This window comes from Camarhynchus parvulus, chromosome 3 (assembly GCF_901933205.1).
Source record: "Camarhynchus parvulus chromosome 3, STF_HiC, whole genome shotgun sequence".
In the NCBI taxonomy this organism is placed as follows: Eukaryota; Metazoa; Chordata; class Aves; order Passeriformes; family Thraupidae; genus Camarhynchus; species Camarhynchus parvulus.
In genome coordinates, this window is record NC_044573.1 from 60,436,395 (window position 1) to 60,451,225 (window position 14,831).

Genomic DNA, 14,831 nt, shown 5'->3' on the forward strand with positions numbered 1-14,831 from the left:
AATTCTAAGCAGCGTCAGTCTAAAGAGAAGCTGAATGGCAGGGTGTATCATTAAATATCTGCAGCAATGACAACATAATTTTTATTTCTGACCCTGGGTCAGCTAAGTTTTGAGGTGGTTCTGGCTGCACATTTTAGTCAGAATAGGCACACAAAGGGGATTTTTAAACTCTTCAGCTACATTACATTTGACTATGTACTGAAAAAAGGTCACTCTTGGAACAGTAAAAATTCCAATTTGCTGGAAATGAAAAAGTAAAGGAAATTTCTCCTTTATCCCATACCTACTGTGCCATTGCAGGGGGAGGATCCTCTCCGCCAGTCTTCTTTCAGCTCAGGAAAGTTTAGCAGCTTCCTGGTATGCAATATATTGCGCACATAACCCTAGATAACATCAGCCTTGTTCCATCATGCCTGAGGCAAGGCTGTGGGGCTGCCCACTGCTCCTCTGGGGACTGGCAGATCTGGTGCCACTGGCCTGCAGCCGCACCTGTGCTACTCACCCCGGCCCTGCACAGCCACCCTTCTGCCCTGGCATGGCTAGGATTGGCTTGTTCTGAGGGAATATTCCAGTCCTCCCATCTGCCATGGCTCCAGTCTGAACCCCAAGAGCCACCACCAGGAACAGGGGACAGGCATCATTCCTCCCTGCTCTCAGGTGCAGCCCTTTCAAGGAGCACAGTGCCTTACATGTAGTGAATGAAGGAAACAGCTCCCACCCATCAGAGCAAGAAATCCCTCCTGGCATCGCATCCACTTGCAGCAAGAAAAGGCTTTCTGATATATTTTACCCTGCTTGGTTTTGACACGATTTTTTCTTTTGGGTTTTCTCTAAAGGAACACTGTAGAGTTTCCCTGCATTCCTCTTCTCTCAGAAGGGACAGAGATAATGTTTCCAAAATTAGTAATAATAGTAATGATATTAATCCATTATATTCATATTACTATAATATTAATAGTAATAATAATAGTAATCCAAAATTTCCAAACATTTCAGAACAGGAATCGTGGAGAGGTGCAACAGCTGAATTTGTATATTGGGTGCAGCAAGAAACTCGGTATTAAGTCATGTGTTGTGTCAACATTCATTTCTCTGCAGAAACCCACAACTACTGCATCGGTAAGCACTGTTTAAAAGCCTCCCCTCAAATAAAAATCTGAGTCTCAATAGTCTAGGGAATCTCCATTATTGCTGGAAATTAAAAAGAAAACCAAAACAAATTACAGGTCAAATTAAAACAAAATGAAGCTTGGTAGATTAACTGGAGAGTGTTTTCAGTGCTGGTTATTCAGTTTACCAGATAGTCAACAAAGTTTGTCAGTACAGAACACTGAATTCAAGAAAAGTGTGGGTTTGTTGGGTTTGGGGGTTTGTGTGTGTGTGTTTGTTTGTTTCATAAAGGGTAGTATCAATCATTTCTCGTCCTAGAACACAGCTCTGGAATTTCTTAATTGATTTTGGTATGAGTTATATTTCACTGCTTACTCTTTAATAGCTTAATAAAATGAAAATTTAGAACGGGAATTAAATATTTAATTTCATTTCATATATTATAATACAATACTATTTCAATTTATTTCATATATTTTAATAGTTTCCTAAAATGAATGCCTAAAATTAGGCTCTGCGCTATATAGAAAAAACTCAGCTTGATTTTTCAGAACTGCTTAAAACCAGCAACACTTACCAAGGGCATTCAGCATTTGTTGACCGCAGAACATTTACTTGCCTTAACTTTGGAGTACTGGGAGCCTAAATTAAGGTATCCATTCCAAAAATATTGTAAAAGCTGTTATAAGTTCCTCGTTTACATCTTTCTAGTTCACTCTGTCTTGGTTCTTTTCCCTCAATTCCATAAGAAAACAACTAGCTGCAATCAGATGTAGAAACTACTTTCTCTAATACTGCTCTTGCGTTCCTGTAGTTTCAACTGTTTATTCTTCATGTTATAGAAATAAACCTATTCTAGTTAAAGCTTTTAGTTTCTTGATTCCCTCTGTCTTCCTTCAAGTTTTAAAAATAGATTTGTGTAACCTGATAGATTTGCCTATTTACAGAAAGACCACAGTTACCTCCTTCCCAACACAGGAAAATTGAAATATAAAAAAATTATATTTTTGTATGGCCAACCATAGAGTCTTCCTATTTTTCCTATGTGGGATGTTTACATTGTATTGAAACAGAAAAGCACAATTATAAAATTGACATGCATTATTTTAGATTAATACATATGCCGTGATGCCAGAGTAACCACTGCTAAAGTCAAAGGCAAGAGAGAATAATAACTGCCATGTCACAAACAAACCACAAAAAGGCAATAGATAAATTTATATTGATAAGGACCTAGAATCATAGAATACCAGGTTGGAAGGTGACCTCAAGGATCATCTGGCCCAGCCTTTCTTGGCAGAAGCACAGTCTAGACAAGGTGGCTCAGCACCCTACACAGCTGAATCTTAAAAGTGTCCAACACTGGGAACCCACCACTTCCCTGGAGAGATTTCAGTGGCTGATTGTTCCCATTGCAAAAAATTCATCTTGTATTTCATGTGAATCTTCCCAGGAATAACTTGCAGCCATTACTCTTTCTCTTTTCCATGTGATTCCTTGTAAAAATGGAGTCTTCATCTTACATGTAGCAACCCTTTAAAATCCTGGAACATGGTTGTAAAGTCTCCTGTAAGCCTTCTTTTCTCAAGGCTGAGTAAACCCAGCATTCTCAGCCTTTTCTCATATGAGGGGCTTCCCAGACATTTGATCAGCTTTGTGATCCTTCTCCAGGCTGCCCATATCTCTTTGCAAGGACCAAAACTGACAAGTGCTGAGTAGAATGGGAATGCGTTGTTTCCCATTGAAACATTGTAAATCCCAAAACCATTCAGTCACTTGCATTATAACCTTTCAGTTCCTGCTTTCTGACAATTGTATAAGATAGGCAAAACTGCCTTCTTTTTTGAGGGGGGAAGGGGGTTTTATTGTGGAGTCTTTTTTTCCCCCTTTTCTCATTATCCCTACCTAGATACTGCAGATTATTAACTACCATGAACCTAGTGTGTAAATTTAGAAATAACAAAACCTGTATTTCAGCAGCACTATTTCGTTATTTATTTCTGGTCTAAGATGACTGTTATTGCAGAATAAAATTAATGCAATTGCATCCATGGCTTGGAAGCCCTCAGTTGAGACAAGATCCATAACACACTGCAGCATAAGTGTAACTGGTCCAATGAATCAGAAAACACAGATCATTTCTGGGGCTGCTTTAACAATTTACCCAGAGAAACAACCTTTGAAGGAGGTCCCACTGGAAATCAAATTAAAGATATGGGGTCAAATCACACTTGTAAAAAAGTTAATTTTTTTGAAAATGAAAAAGGAAGGATAGGAGGGAGGAAAAGAGGGAAATAAGGAGTGAACATTATTTGGAGTAAAACTCCTGCAGACTTAGGTTCAAACCTAACCCTAGTGGTATCTGCTTAGATGGCTGAAAGTAAGGTAACCCTAGCAGACTTGCCTAGAAGGTCACATATTTGTCAGGTGTGAAGCCAGAAAACTAAAAGTATCAATGAAAAATAAAAATATACAAAAATTACAGAGCTTTCCCACAGATTATAGTGTGCAGCCAGCTATTGTGATAGAGGCTAAAAGCATTTCTTTTTAAGGCTGCAGGATTTGAAAAGGTTCAAATCTACACCTTGAAGGTATTGAATGCACTGGAATAATATTTTGGGGTTTTGATTGCCTGACAATATGCCTCCTATTTAAGGAAAATTGCGTATTTTGTTTGCCAATTGTTCACTGATAAACTGCTTTAGAGATTGTGATGACACAATTTGGCAAACATTTTCTATGAGGCACACAAATAAAAGAAAAATGCACAATTCCCAGTTCATTTGTGCTTTCAACCATTCCCTCTGCCAAAAGGAAGAGCCCTAGTCACTTGTTTCAGAAGGAAAGAGGCCAGATTTATCTTAGGTGCCACTGAAGGTTAGGACAGAATATTGCAAGAAATCAAATGATACCAGGGAACAGAAGACAAAAAATTGAGGCCAGCTGAAAAGATGGAAGACCCAAAAGGACACCTGAAAAGTAAAGAGGGAAACTTGCATCCTACATCTGTTGTCAGGAAGAGCAAAACTCGCGCTAACAAAATCTCACCTGTTTTACAGCTGGTATCACAGTGTCCCCCATGGAAAGATCTTGAGGGACTTGGAAGAAGATTTGGTGTTTCTCTGAGCAGAGGCACAGAATTCATCCCCTGTTAAAAGTAACCATCATCAGAAAAGGGTAATCCTATGATTATCTCCACAATAGATGGGAATCTTTCATCAATGGGATTCATTACTGAAGTACAACCACATGTAAAGTACATGCTTTGGGAACGGATTCATATCATTGCAGACTCATACCAAAGTCATCCTTTAGGTATAAGTTAGTCTGTGTTAAAAATGATAAGATATACCAAATCCCCAAGGGAATGGAGACTTTGAAGGATGGAGTACACACAAAATGGGAGGCAGCACTGACTGATGAATACTGCTTTCTTAATGGAACAGTAGTCAAATCTCTGCCCTGTGTGTTTGCAGCAGGTGGTATGTGCTAGGCTACTGCTGGCAAGTTCCAGGAGAAGGCGTAGATAAGACAGGAAGAGAACACTTCCTCCTCTGCTTTCTGTGCTAACTGAAACATAAAGTGGATAAAAATATATATTTTGTGAAGTTGGCTCAGAAAGCTTCAACTCCCCCAGCACCTGGGTCGTGATAAATGTCAGCCATATGACACACCACTCTGTTCTTCTCATACATCTTTAACCTCTCTGCAGTCTTACTCTTTAATCCATCTCTCATCCTCAAGCAGAACTGCGCTGTTTGTATAACAAGTAATAAAGAAACTAAGCAGCAGGAGCAAGAGAAGGTTTTAGGCAAAAGACATAATTTGAAACAGAATACAAAATGGAGAATGGCCCTAATGTTATTGTTAAATACAATAACAAGAATAAGTTCCTTATTCAGTGTTGAATGAAAGTTACTAGACATTTTTCATGACAGAATTACAAGTTGGTTCTGAACATCTACAAACTCCACTTGTGTTCAACAAATTAGTCTGTAAATCCAGGTCATTGTTTAAGTTCCATTTTTAAATTTTCTTCCTTAAATGTTAATTCAATTTCTGTTTGTTACAGGTAGGAGTCTGTTTGGACCATGAACTTTTTCTACAGAAAATATGTAATAATTTTAAAGGGGTTTTGGGAAGTCCATCAGAAAAAGGAACAAGGAAAAATTTAAAATACTATTTCTGACTTATCACTAGATATTAAAGTCCATGTCTACCTATGGATAAGTCATATTACCTTGAACCCAGAGGGTGCTATCAACACTCACAGAGTATGGAATACCTGTTTTGAGGGTAATGAAGTTGAATGATACCCAAAGTTTTTGTAAAGTCTAATCCATTAATTCCCACAGTGATGTTGCAATGCAAAATTTTAAAATTTAGGAGTCTTATACCTAGTACTAGATAGTGTGATCTGGGAGACTGTAAAGCATTGATTAGCATTCTTTGGAAAAATTTGGATATTTCCTTGATGTGTTTCTTCTTATCTCTGTTTCAAGTTTATCAAGATCCAGACGGGGGAATCCCATGTTATCCATGTCTAATATTCTTACATGTTGCCAGCGTCCTCAATTTAGTGGAAATTACCACAGTTTGAGGAAAGTTGATCTCAGTTTCATAGTTTTTTGCTTTGTAATTAATTATTTATTTATTTATTTCTCTGCAAAGAGCATTCAGAAGATCTAAGAGGCCAGCATATGGATATGCAAAATGTTAAATTGGACGTAAAATTATTGCCTAAAGTTAGATAAACAACAAAGTTATTCCTTCAACATGAACTACACAGATTCCCATCTCATAGGGATACAGTAGACCTGAAAGGGAAGACTCAGGTTGTTTTCTCACGGAAACATAACAAATAATGTAATTCATAAAGTCACAACATTTCTTCAGAAATTAATAGTTTGGTGCTTTTCACACAGTCAGAAAGAGCAATGCGAGAAAAAAAAGTGTGCGTACTTCAATAAAACATGAGCCACGGTGGGAAATAATTTCCTAAAATTTAGCTCAGGATTCGAAGTGCTGAAGAAAATAGATTAACATTCAAAAGAGAGAAATAGCTAGGAAAGCACTTAAGACATCAAAGAACTGAAAATCACCTGAACCTCTTACCATCCATGGGTTTGGTGTAGTTATTTATGTGCCTGCACAAGGGATTACTGCAGCCCCATTACGTGGTTCTACAGTGAGAGACACCAGTGAATGGATGACACATAGGAAAACAAACCAGATTTTTAAGTACTGCCCAACCAAATGCTGGTCTCCTGCTGTGCGGAGATCATTAACATTTATGGTGCCAAACCTAACCTCTGACAATTTAGTCAACCAAAAGGGATGAAAATCAAATACAAGAAATGCAACAGATTAACGTTTGATTCACAAGCTCGTGGAGACTGCTAAATGTAAAAAAAGATTCTGTAGAGTAATGTAGACAGATTAAAAAAGACCTTTGATTCAGTCATGGCAATGAAAACATCAGGATTGCAAACAGCTTCTGTAAATGTCTATATCCTCTCCTGAGTTTGACTGACTGGGTCATGAGGGTGCCATGAGGGCCAGTGGCTCCTTGGGGACAGGCACTGAGAGCCACAGGGCTCCTCCACTGGGAGGTGGATGGGCAGTACCCTGGTGGCAAGGGCAGCTGGGGACAGCAGGACCAGCCCCAGCCCTGGACATTGGGCACATCCCTGGGAATGGACTGAGGATAGGCTGGGACAGGCTTGTGGGTGAGCCTGACTCAGTGGATGCACAGCTGAGCAAGGCAGGGCTGCGAAGAGTTGGAAGCTGCCCTGCTGTGGCAGTTCTGGGGCAGGAGCTGATGGCCTGCTCCAGAATGATGAATACTGCCCAGGCCTGCTGAAATTGGGCCCTGGGCTGTGGGCAGGGTTTGGGAGCACCTGAAAGGGCTGGCCAGGGCCAGTAAGGCCTGTGGATACCTCCATGTCTTTAGATATAATCTTTAGTTTTATCTGACTTTATCTCAATTTCATTTCTCAAACTGATTATTTTTGTATTGAACTACATCACAATAGAAGAAATTGTTTACCTTCATCTCATTTGTTTTCCACTCATACAAGTGATTTCAGGGTACCTGATAAACTCCAACTAGCTATTTCCAAAGGACTGGCAGTCTGTGGAGGCAATCTGCTGTTGGTCTGCTGTGGTACTGCTCTCACTGTACGACCAAGGCTATTAAAGAGGATGCAGGACATTCTTCCACTAACCTGAACTTTACAAGTTTATAAGTCAAAGGAGAGGTGACAGTAACAGATTGCAGTACATGAATACTCATCAGCTAGTGAGTTCTGATGAGTACTCTAGTACTGAAGAGCACTTGGATCTAGGGAGGGCTGTGCTCTCTCAAAATATTCTCCTAATGTCAAACAAAATCCTGCAGTGACCATATAAGAAGGGGGCAAAGACAGAATTTTGGAAACAAGCCATAAATAAATGAATTATATGAATAAATAAGAATTCATTAGTCTTTCTGCATAAATCTCAAATCATTCAACAGCAAGCAAGAGTAGCCTTCTGACTTTCATGTGCCCTAACTATTGTATAACAAAAGTCTGCTTCATGGAGCTCTGAGCAACCTTCCCTCATAGAGGCCGTGGCGAGAGGTATGGGCTGACAGACTCGTCTCTGTGTCTCCTGATATTATTCATTGTGCAGTCCTGGGCCAACCCTAGTCTCCATGGTCTTTTCAGTTTACATTCCTTATTCTGGAAGATGCCAAGAAACAGCAAGAAAGCATTTATTAAATTAGACAGGGAGACATTACAAAACAGGAAGGGAGCTGGATGGATGAGTATTTATCTTCTGAAGGTCCCAGCAAAAGACTTGTTCAAACTGCTGGAGATTTTATTTGGTTTGATAAGCTACAGGCTTCTACTACACCTCATTGGCTAAGCTCCTCTTTTTAAATCTCATGTGCGCTGTGGTCTTTGTGGAGATGCAAAGAAGTATATTATCTTGGGTAGGGCTCTACAGGTGTAATGGGGTGAACTTACTGTTTATTTGTGGTCGGTGGGAAACTGTTCCCAATAAAATGAAGGTCACAGAGAGGGCACCAAGCTTTTTGACATTTAAGATCTTCCTTTTTCAAGCAGGTAAAAAGGTGCAGCATGTGTGACTCCAAACTTGAGCTCAGCTGAAGAAAACTATTTGCTGCATTCTAAACTCAGAATGAATGATTACTTTCTATAGGCTCTATTCAGCGAAAAGTCCAATTTTTGTGGTTTTGGCAATAGTTTCCTTGTGGGCTTCAATGTTTTAATTTTCACTGAGCTGAAGTCTCAATCAAGAGCCAGAAGTTTCTCCACACCTCTCCCTTGAGAATCAGTCTGGAGGTTCTGGCAGCAGCTCTTTTCAAATATTGAAAAGATGTCATGATCCCAAAGCACATAGTTTTTGCCTTATATTTACTCATCTCTGTAGTGTACCTTAACCCTGTCTTGACATGGGTCAAGTGTTAATGTTAGCATATAAGTGTTTAAACAGAAAGCAAGGACTAATCAGCCGTTCTCTCTTTTGAAGATATATGGGTAGAAGCAAATACCAGCAACATAGAGTGAAAAATAAAAAAATAATCCCATAGATGGTGCAATTATCTTAAACTAGCTTTCTAAATTCAGAAAATACAGAGTTAAGGTTAAACCTAAGAATCCCAAATACATTAGCATGTGAAAATACAGGGGAGTAAACTGTAAATTTACTTATCTTACACACCTCTACACATCTTTGGGCTATAACTTCTCTGTAGATTGAGTATCTCTAAACATTGAAATATAAAATAAACTGTGATGAAGGTATTCCAGTGTCATATCTCAGTAAAAAAAAAATATTTTTTAAGAGACCCTCATTTTCCCTAGTGTTGCTTAATTCCAAAAAGAAGAAACAAAACAAAACTAAACAAAACAGAACAAAACACAAACAAGCAAAACACACAAAACAAAAATAAAAACCAATACAAAACCAAAACAATAAACAAACAAAAACCCCAAAACAAAACAAAACCCTACAGAACAAAAACAAAAACAAAAAAAAGAAGAATCTTGGTTCTTTCTTTGTAATCTAAATTTATAGTAATTATTATGATAATTCTGCTACCTCATCTCAATTTCTGAAGTTCAAGGTGATGAGAACTGCATAATGTCCAGGAGCAAATTTTTTCTGCATAGCACATGCAGACTTTCAAATGAGCTGTAACAATTGTCTGGAGTCATACACTGAGTAGCAAAGGTTTAAATACAACAGATTTACCCTAATATTTGTGCTTGTGACTTTGCAATCTAAAAAACATTCAGCATATTTCTATACGAACTACATAAACACAGACATTGTATAAATCCACACATTTTAATGCACAATGGAATATTAGGTGAGTTTGCAATTTTAGTATGCCACAGGGAGGATTAGATACAAGTAAGTACATTGACAGTGCCCCATGCCCAATGGCATGATTAAAATGCATTTTCTCACAGGATGTATGAGTAAACAGATGCAGAGGGAGCTCCAAAATCTCCTAACTTCCATTGAAATTAATATAGATGACGTGCCTCAGGATATTATGCATACAGAGTATTGGTGTGCAACTGTAAATGTCCAAAAGGCCTTTAAAATGCAGCTGTAAAAACTGATCCTGATGTTTTTTCTCGCTCAGATAAATTCTGAGTGAGAAAGCACCAAGAGGGCACCTCCCAGACACCAGGTCCATGTCCTTCCTCTGCTCAGTAGTAATGAGCAGGTAGGCTAAAATGTGCCCAGTTCTTTGGGCATTTTGAAATACACTACAGTGAGCACAAAAGTTATCTATTTGTCTTCATTCATTCCCACAGGAAGACAAATCAAGTCTTTGTAGAAGTCTGAAGGAGAAATGTTTTTTGTTAAAGACACAGATCTGGCATCTGAAATTTTTCCCTGTTTGCATAGAGAAGGTAGCAACAGTATCTTAAAAAAGCAAGAAAACAAACAAAACACCAGGGAGGCATCTCAGATCTGTTGCCTTGCAAGAGCTGATCACAAGCTGTTTTACCCCACATTTATCCCCAGGTGCAAGAACACAGATAAACAGCTATTGGGAAGAATAGCTCTTTTTGTTAATTCCCATCTAACCTTACCATATTTGTTGATAAGCCAGTGAATTGTGGTCAAATGGAAAGAGGTGAATCAATTAAGAGAATCAATAAGACTTATTATTTGTCTGGGAAGTTATGCTAGTTTACCCTGTTAAGTCCCTTAGGGAATATAAGGAGCAATAATGATCATTCTGAGTTTCAAAATTCCCCTTCCCAAAAAAGGCAATTTTTTAACATTTGCTTCAGATAGAAGAGAGAAGACCATCATTAGAACTTAAAGGACAGCTAAAATAGAGGACAGCCATGATGAGCCATAGATAGAAAAGTCTACAAGTGTATATTGCAATAGCTCTCCTTAGAAGTACAGGAATATGAAAGAAATACTGGACAAAATGCTTATAGCCAGGTCAAAGGATATTGAAGAGACAAACAGAATGGAAGCAGAAGCTAGGGCAACTTCCCATGATTGATAGGTGGATGTATAACCATGATGAATCTTTGGTCAGTTCTAACCATTATGAATCTTCGGTTTTGGAACTACATTGGTTTATTCAGGTGAGTTGAACATCTGCCACAGTTTTAAGTGATTGTCCGTAGGAGCTGCACTTGGAAGTCTGGGATGCTATATCCATGTGGCCATAGACACAGATTGTCTGAGGCAGAGAACGTGGCAGAAATTAGTATATTTCAACACTGAAGAAGGTAGAAACTGATTTGGCAGAAGGAGATTTGTCTGGGGAAGCTGCAGTATAGAATAGGATGCACACAGTGGTCACCACATGAGAAGGAGTTAACGCCTCAGGGCTGCACACAGCACCAGTTACTGGGGAATACCCACCCACACCACCCACACATGCAGAAGCTGTAGCAGACACTGCTCTATTTTAAGTGTTCTCACCACAACTGCAGCTTTTTCTGAAGTTCAATATCTTCCAACAAATATGACAAAAAGCAAACCAACAATGTAACTTTCTGTAATTTCAGAATACCACATTTCTCCAGACATGTTATCATTAGAGTGTAGATGGAGGACAAAACAGTGGAATGCATCCAGAAAAAGCTAAACAGAAGCTTATCACATTACAGTCTAAATTTCATATGCAGTAGAAAGCAAAGAAATGAAACAACTCCCAACAGGAACATATTGCAATACTGAATAATCAATCTGAGAGAAATCAGAAAACAAAAGGCCTCAAGTACAAGATGCTAAGGTAAAAACAGCAACTAGTCAAATCCCCTGCCAAAATATAGATCCTTTCCTTTCCTTTCCTTTCCTTTCCTTTCCTTTCCTTTCCTTTCCTTTCCTTTCCTTTCCTTTCCTTTCCTTTCCTTTCCTTTCCTTTCCTTTCCTTTCCTTTCCTTTCCTTTCCTTTCCTTTCCTTTCCTTTCCTTTCCTTTCCTTTCCTTTCCTTTCCTTTCCTTTCCTTTCCTTTCCTTTCCTTTCCTTTCCTTTCCTTTCCTTTCCTCTCCTTTCCTCTCCTCTCCTCTCCTTTCCCTGGGTTTGGAATCGAGAGCAGAGACCAGCCAAAGCTGACTGTGGATATTTTCAGTAAATGGTTCAGTAGTGGGCACAAATGTCCATCACCCAGCTCCAGTGAACAGGATGGGATGGGAACCTACTCACAGGCACACTGGGGGTGTAACAGTTTGTCTGAACAAAACCATGCACTAAACTCCTGTCTCAGTGTGGTTGGAAACTTTGCTGTACATCAGGAGAAATCCAGACAAAAGGGCAGTTCCAAGAGAGACACTACAGTGGCAGCCTAATGCAGTGTGACAGACTGAGTGAAATACAATCTGTAGTAATAATTTACTGAATTACTGAAATCTTGCCAGGTAGCTGATGGTTCTATTGCAAATGGACAATTTCAGGATATCCACAAATAGCATGTCACAGATCATCAATTAACACCTGCTCATCTTTAATTTTTATAGCCTCTTTCTACAACTAAAATAGCAAATATAGTCCTAGTTTTCCTGCTAGTAAATGAAACAGGTGCTGTGTCCATTTCAAAACAAATATTTTATTATACTAATTGACTCAAGAGCAGAAAAATTCATCCATCACAAGAATCTCCACTGCTCTTCTTTGAGTTTTTACAAGACTTATAAAAAAGTCATTTCTGCTCATAGCATAAAAATATTTTCCCATTAAAACAGTGGCCTGCTTTTAATAAATCCCAAAGTTATTGTTGGCTCTGCATTTCAACATGTAACCAAATGAATATTTTTTTGTGTGTAAGTCCTGAAACTTAATATACTCTGTAAAACTGCTCAAATCCTTCAACAACTCATTTAGTCTATGCAGATGTCAAGAGAGACAAAGCTGTATTTTAATCTATTATACAGTCATGATAGTCCTTTCATTCATTACTATTATCTCCATAAGTAGGAAAGGTTGTATTGGCAACACTTCTACTGGATTGCTGCGGAAAGAGAAATTTGCCTTCAGTGCTATCAACAAGATAACCTACTTCAGAGCTTTATCTGCATATGTGGTATATTTTTTTCAGATTGATAATAATGATATATGGGGGAACATTTATTCTTTCTTTAGCAGATGAGTGAGGTAAGTTGTTGGTTATCTGACTAGTTTCCTTAAGATAAAATTTCATCCATTAAAGTCAAAGGAAATGTAGTCATTGCATTTGCCAGCATTGTGACTTCACTCCCTGATTTTAAACACAAAAGGTACTCCAAAAAGAACTGTTTAAGTCAGTCTTTTCTGTATCTGAAGGAAGAACAGGTTTGACTGCTCTCACTTCTTCATTTCATGTGGAAGGCCCTGCATTGAACCATGATAAAATATTTAATTGATTTTCTTTTCATGACCAAAGTATTTCAAACTTACAGTCTGAACTATCTTTCATGTAATCCTATTATGGCTCTCTCTCAAGAAAGCACCCTTATTGTGGAGCAATATACAAACAACAGCTCTCTCGCGCTGCACGCCCCTCTGTTTCTGAGTATTTCAGCAAATGGCTGTACTCAGCACGCCCCTGGAAACTCACACTGTACTGGCTTTAACCAAAATTAAGTGATCGATTATAGTGAGGGGTTTACCTATGCCTAAGTGACATAAATGCACAGAAAATCCCTTCAGTCAGCCTCCAGCTTGAGTGTGACAATGATTTGGAGCACTGAGATACTCTTATAACCAACATTTATTTGGGCCTTTTTAGATTAAAATAGCCATATCTGTTGCGTTTAATGCTGGACTCAGTACCATCAGATATATGGCCAAAATTTTGACAGCCAGCTAAAAATTAGGGTCCTCTTGAAATGCACCTCTGTGTCCTTACAATTTTGATAGAACCTAACAATCTTCTTTTTTCCTCAGAGCTGTGAGCTTCTGTACCTTCAAAGTCACTTAGTTTACAGCACCCAGGGACCAGATGGCAGAGAAGAGACAATCTGAACTTTACAGCATGTGAGTTGAGGTTTTCATAGGATTACAGGTATGTGTTTTAGAAAAGCATTTAAAGGCTTTAGATGATACCAAAACTGGGAGAGAGTGTCAGAAAAAAAGTCTTGCCAAGGGTTTTTCTCAGTAAAGGTGGAAAGATGGGCTGCTTGAAAGGTTGTTTATAGCAGAAACTTACCTATAACTTCCCAGTACATCTAGAACCACTAGCAGAGATGCCTATAATGTGGTGAAATGTCTCCCTTGAGTTTGGTTGGCTTGAGTGTGTCTGCTCTGCCTGAGGTGGCTGCCCGATGCTTTTGCTCACATAATGCCCACAGAGAGAAAGGCTGACCAGTTCCCGGATTCAAAAAGAAAGGCATAATTATGGATCACATAATTTAAAAATGAAATTTTGAAGATCAATTTTCCATTTTTATATTTATAAAATCCTTCTTACTCCCCATGAATATCAGCAAAACCCAGGAGGGCTGCAAGGACTCAGCCCCACAGGACCTGCTGTATGATAGCTTAGGGTGACTTTGTTTTTCTCAGATGGAAGGGCTTGGTGACTAGAGGCTCAATCTATGGTCTTTCTCTTGACAGTTATAAAAGTTGCCTGCCCATAGAATCAATTTCTTGAAAAGAAACCCAGCGCAGCACTGGTGCCCAAAGCAGCTTCAGTCATGGAGCAGCCTCGTGAACTTCCCTCACCAACAGAGCTGGTAGTGTTGTGGGTAAAAGCAATACCCAAGGAGCTGCCACAATGGCTGTCCTTGTCATTCCTCAGGAAATTCCTCAGCTGGCAGCCATTTCAGTAGAGGGAGGCTTTCCCCCCTCTTTTTTTGGAAACCTGTTCCAAGGGTTTCTTTTAACCCCGACCGCAGCTTCCTTCTGCATGCTAACAAAGCAGCGAGCAAAGGAAGCAATCTTCAGTCAGCTCTGCTCTGAAGGGCTAGCAGAAGCTGGAGTGCAGAAATGGGGAAAAACCTGCCAGAGGAAGCAGTGAGGTGTGTGGGTGCGCCGGGAAGCACACAAGGGGCAGGGAACTGGCTCTAGAAATGTTGGCAGCACTCCAACCTGAAGCCAAACCTGCTGATTGCTGCCTTCTTCAAAGAAATCTAGAAAAGTAAATAAACATCTGATAAAAGAGTCAAAAACATTGCATGTCAAATGGTATGACATTAGACATTGCAGCCTTCTGCTAGAAATCCTCTAGCATTCCCTTATGAAGTGGC